Below are 6,000 nucleotides of genomic sequence, written 5' to 3'. Positions count from 1 at the left end.
CTCCTCAACCAGTGAAGGATCCTGATAACGATCCTGACCGTCCCCGCTGACGCACCAGATGGAAGAGCAGTCAGAGACACAACATGCTACCATCATTTCTGATTGACCCATGACCTCCCCAGTGTCAAATAAAGACAATATGCCTTTATTTTTATGAAGTCTTCTTTATTTACTTCAAGTACAAATGCAGTACAGTATTTAATACAGTAATCACCCACCTTTTAACAGATGTTCTAGCGGTTGTATTTCTATTTTTATCGTCTGCATCTGCAGCCTCATGTGGTCAATCTCTAAACTACATGTTTTCAATGTGTTTCTCTAAGTACACCTCGTACAGCTGTTTCACAGGGAGCTATAGGGACACACAAAAAATGACATTGAATTTCACAGTGCCAGGTCTACTTTGTTTCATTGTAAGTCATGGGCCAATGCTGAACAACATCTTACTTACTTCATTTGTGCTGTGGAGGTGGATGGACCCTCTTCCTCGTTGTAATTTCCAGCATTGCTCTGTTAATGAAAAAGAAGGTGCACATTTTGTTATTGTACAACACTATCGTCAACTGTTAGAGGTTATTTTTAAGGTGTAAACCTCAATAGACCTCTCTGTATCTTCCCTCTCTGTGGCGGCTGACAAGGTGTCTTCATCATTCTCCTGTAATGAAAATGAACAATTGTGGTGTTCTACTCTAACCCATTATGACAAATCTGTGGAGTATTAAGAGTACTTACAACTGCATGGAGGTCTGTTATGGTAGAAGGTTCTACCAGACTGATTACACCATCAGTAACTGGTAGAAGATGAAGAAGATTAGACAGTTGAATTAGAACTTTACCCCACCTAATTTCAATTTGGTTTTTACAACAGTGTGCAGGCCACATCACAATGTTTCAAATATATAACTCTGAGTCCCCTTAAAATAGATGATGATGTCTGAAGGACAACTAAGAGTCTGAAAAAGTAACAGCAGTCAATTACAAAGAAGTGTACCGCTACAAGAAAATCTATGTGCCATGTTGTGTTTAAGATGGATGGGTGGGAGTCACTGAGGTAACACTGGCAAAATAATGAATGTACATATATCATGAATTTGAATAACTAACCTCTTGTGTAGGCCCTTGTGTCCTGGGGGGTGGTTGGGTCAGATGAGCTTCCTCCAGAGATGCCTTCAGCAATAGGTTGCCCACTGTTTTCACTGAGGGCCTTTTCTTCAGCCTCTGTTAGTGCTGGTGGTGGTGGACCCCCACCTGTTTTTCAGCCATCAGCCTTTTTCTGTTGGCTATCATGGAGGTCAGATTTGAAATGTATAATAAGCACGTCTTCAGTTTCATCTTCAGTTGCTGCCAAGTACGTTTTGTGCCTGTTGGGTTTCACCTGCATAAATATTAAGCAAGCGCACTCACACGCACACTCTCTCTCTCTCTCTCTCTCTCTCTCACACACACACAACACACACACACACACACACACACACACACACACACACACACACACACACACACACACACACACACACACACACACACACACACACACACACACACTAACAAACACACACACACACATGCACACAAACACACACACAAAAGAGGCCTTTCTACTGACTCTGAAAAACACCAAAAGAAAGATGCCCAGGGTCCCTGCTCATCTGCGTGAATGTGCCTTAGGCATGCTGCAAGGATGCATGAGGACTGCAGATGTGGCTAGGGAAATACATTTCAATGTTCGTACTGTGAGACGCCTAAGACAGTGCTACAGGGAGACAGGACGGACAGCTCATAGTCCTCGCAGTGGCAGACCATGTGTAATGTTTTTTTGTTTATCGTCAAAGGAATGAGCGTTACACCGAAGCCTGTACTCTGGAGCAGGATCGATTTGGAGGTGGAGGGTCTGTCATGGTCTGGGGGTGTGTCTCACAGCATCATTGGACTGAGCTTGTTGTCATTGTAGGCAATCTCAACGCTGTGCGTTACACGGAAGACATCCTCCTCCCTCAAGTGGTACACTTCCTGCAGGCTCATCCTGACATGACCCTCCAGCATGACAATGCCACCAGCCATACTGCTCGTTCTGTGCGTGATTTCCTGCAAGACAGGAATGTCAGCGAAGAGCCCGGATCTCAATCCATTGAGCATGTCTGGGACCTGTTGGATCGGAGGGTGAGGGCTAGGGCCATTCCACTCAGAAATGTCCGGGAACTTGCAGGTGCCTTGGTGGAAGAGTTGGGTAACATCTCACAGCAGCAACTGGCAAATCTGGTGCAGGCCATGAGGAGGAGATGCACTGCAGTACTTAATGCAGCTGGTGGGCACACCAGATACTGACTATGGCATTGGCACTCAGAGGCTGCTTCTTCTTACAGGAGAGAATGAAAAAATACTGTATGAATCCACTTCGCTCACGCTGCGAGCCGCTCCAATAATTAAAGAAATGTAACAAAAGAAACCCCATCACTGCCTGCACACCCCAGCTCACAATCACAGCTAAAAAACATTTAAAAACTGATGGAGAGAAGCAGCTGAGTAGGGCTGCTTTGGGGATGCGGCTGGCTGCTCACAGCTGTCACACATAATATTGGCTGAAGCGCTCATTCTGATATGACATATCTGATATCACGGCTCTGAACTCTGTTTGATATTCTATTTGTAGGACGCGTAGGGATGCATTCTGTGCTCAGTCATTCATTTCGAGAGAGAAGGTAGTGATCACACAGGGAGAAAGTATTTTAGCTCTCCGTCTGCACACGTTTGTCAGACCCACCCCACCCAAAGCGTAAAAAAAAAAAATTGATTGACACGATTCACGTGGATGACCTATTTTGAGGTCAAAACTGCAAATTTGGCAGAAGAGTGACAAGTTTGCATCCCTGTATATAAGCCTAAAAGGCCTTGAGAAATAGCAGCATCATTGCCTACTACTCCTGCTCCAGGTAGCTCGTCAGGCTTCCGTGCCTCAGCTGGTTCGACAGGCTCTCAAGCCTTAGCTGGCTCATTCATTGCCGAAGCTACAGGGGATGCCTCAGCTAGCTCTTCAGGCTTCCGTGCCTCAGCCGGCTCGTCGGGCTCCCATGCCTCAGCCGACCCGTCTGGCTCCCATGCCTCAGCCGACCCGTCGGGCTCCCGTGCCTCAGCTGGTTCGACTGGTTCCCGCGCCACAGCTGGCTCTACAGGTTCAGGCGTCTCAGTAGAAGCGACCGTGGTGGGTCTGTGTAAACTATGCGATTATATGGGAGACTGGTTTATAGCAGTGAATGTCATCTATCAATGTACTGTTCTAGTATTTCTAAGTAGCAGCCATATCAGGCAGGGAGATGAATTGTTCTCCCTTTATGATTGAACATTCCGACTTGTCTGCGTGACTGTGGCGCTCTTTCCCTCTGTTCTTAGGATTTTTTTGTGATCACAACAAAACAAATTATTTTGCTCAAAGAGAGAGAGAGAGAATTAAATTGTTTTCTGGCTGAGAATAGAACATTCAGAGTATGGCACTGTTTACCACAACGTTCTGAATTATCTTGTGAACAGAACAAAATAAATGATTTTACTCAATTAGAAATTGAAATATAAGGTGTTTCTTCTAAAAATAAAATGAGGCCTGGCTGACATGGACTGTTTCCTCACCTTATTATCCTTGTGGTTATCCATGACTGTTGGTTATTTACCAGGTAACAATAAGTGAAAACAAAACAAGGACTGGCGCAATAGACTCCTTGTTTTACTTAACTCGAGATTGAAATCCGAGCCACTGCCTGTTCACCCCACTATAATCCAGAAGGCGAGGTCAGTACAGGTGCATCAAAGCAGGGACCGAGAGACGGAAAAACAGCTTCTATCTCAAGGCCATCAGACTGTTAAACAGACACCACTAACATTGAGTGGCTGCTGCCAACACACTGACTCAACTCCAGCCACTTTAATAATGGGAATTGATGGCAATTGATGTAAAATATATCACTAGCCACTTTAAACAATGCTACTTAATATAATGTTTACATACCCTACATTATTTATCTCATATGTATACGTATATACTGTACTCTATATCATCTACTGCATCTTTATGTAATACATGTATCACTAGCCACTTTAAACTATGCCACTTTGTTTACATATCCTACATTACTCATCTCATATGTATATGTATATATTGTACTCGATACCATCTACTGCATCTTTATGTAATACATGTATCACTAGCCACTTTAAACTATGCCACTTTGTTTACATACCCTACATTACTCATCTCATATGTATATACTGTACTCGATACCATCTACTGCATCTTGCCTATGCCGTTCTGTACCATCACTCATTCATATATCTTTATGTACATATTCTTTATCCCTTTACACTTGTGTGTATAAGGTAGTAGTTTTGGAATTGTTAGATTACTCGTTGGTTATTACTGCATTGTCGGAACTAGAAGCACAAGCATTTCGCTACTCTCGCATTAACATCTGCTAACCATGTGTATGTGACAAATACATTTGATTTGATTTGAAATCAATGGTGTGTCTTTGAAAAGATGGGCCTGGCTGACATGAACAATACATAAGGGGAAAGGATTCACAGACTCAGAAGCTGATTATCTTTATGCACCACAGGAGGTTGGTGGGGTCTTAATTGGGGAGGACGGGCTCATGGTAATGACTGGAGTGGAATTAGTGGAATGGTATCCCATTCAATTTGCTCCTTCCGGCCATTATTATGAACCATCCTCCCCTCAGCAGCCTCCACTGGACAGCACATCTCTTTATTTACGCTGGCTGTCATGGTTAATGCAAATGCAGGACATTGAATGCTACCTGAATTGTAACTTAAGTAGGCCTAATTTATCATAGCGAGGTCACAGGTGTTTGTTAGTCAGATTGTCCAGTGTCCACAGCAACACTACTGATTATTCTCTACCCCCAGAGCACGCGGTGTACTATGCTCTTAGCCATGCCCTAATACAGTATGTACTCTTTCTCTGTCTCCCCTTCATATTACCGGAGGGCCTGAGGCTCTTAAATCGCAACAGAGGACACCCTGGCCTGACACCTGGACGTGCCTGGCCCAATCCCACCTGTCCCCGCTCTACCTGCCGGTGGCTGCCTCCACTGGTAATTTCTCCCGCTCAAGTCACTATCTCCCCACGCACCCAGAAACTTGGATTCCATTACTTACCATGACGTCTTTGTGAAAAGCCATCTGACGATAGGGTCTTGAAGTGTTAGAGCTTCCTCTATAGTCCTTATGGGTATTGTCTGAGCCTGTTGGCCATTAAAATACTGGTATTGCTCGTTCCTTATTGAAATGGTAAATAAAGGAAGACTATGCTTTCCTTTTCAATTAAGACACAATGAAGACAAATTCAAACTATGTATGCTTTTATGTGGTCTGCATCTCTGTTTTACAGCAAGTCAAATAAAGATTTGTGCAAACTGGAAGTGTGACTTGTTTCCCCAATGATTTCCTAAGGATGAGTTAATTTGTCAGTCATCAGTTATCCCATACCAAGGCTGAACGGCCCACTAATTAATCTCATTGGTACATGACTGTTCACTCTGTTGAATATTCCATCAATTAAAATGTCTTGGCTGGATGAAGGTTTTATTAAACCTTTAAAAGTGACACAAGGTAAAGGAAGGTAAAGGTGACACAAGGTAAAGGAAGGTAAAGGTGACACAAGGTAAAGGAAGGTAAAGGTGACACAAGGTAAAGGAAGGTAAAAGTGACACAAGGTAAAGGAAGGTAACGGTGACACAAGGTAAAGGAAGGTAAAGGTGACACAAGGTAAAGGAAGGTAAAGGTGACACAAGGTAAAGGAAGGTAAAGGTGACACAAGGTAAAGGAAGGTAAAGGTGACACAAGGTAAAGGAAGGTAAAGGTGACACAAGGTAAAGGAAGGTAAAGGTGACACAAGGTAAAGGAAGGTAAAGGTGACACAAGGTAAAGGAAGGTAAAGGTGACCCAAGGTAAAGGAAGGTAAAGGTGACACAAGGTAAAGGAAGGTAAGGG

The 6,000-nt window shown here is 43.6% G+C and overlaps 1 long non-coding RNA gene across 1 annotated transcript; it reads right to left on the bottom strand.

Moving 5' to 3' along the window:
* Positions 1 to 602: 602 nt before the first annotated feature.
* LOC109874894 (uncharacterized) lies at positions 603 to 1,271 on the bottom strand. The gene is made up of 3 exons (XR_004206364.1): positions 1,105 to 1,271; positions 733 to 791; positions 603 to 655 (listed from the first exon to the last, which is right to left on the bottom strand). It is a non-coding gene; the product is annotated as an uncharacterized LOC109874894 (long non-coding RNA).
* Positions 1,272 to 6,000: the final 4,729 nt, after the last annotated feature.

Source organism: Oncorhynchus kisutch, linkage group LG30 (genome assembly GCF_002021735.2).
Source record: "Oncorhynchus kisutch isolate 150728-3 linkage group LG30, Okis_V2, whole genome shotgun sequence".
Taxonomy (NCBI): domain Eukaryota; kingdom Metazoa; phylum Chordata; class Actinopteri; order Salmoniformes; family Salmonidae; genus Oncorhynchus; species Oncorhynchus kisutch.
Note: the sequence above shows the minus strand (reverse complement) of the source record. Positions and strands in the feature narration are given on the sequence as shown.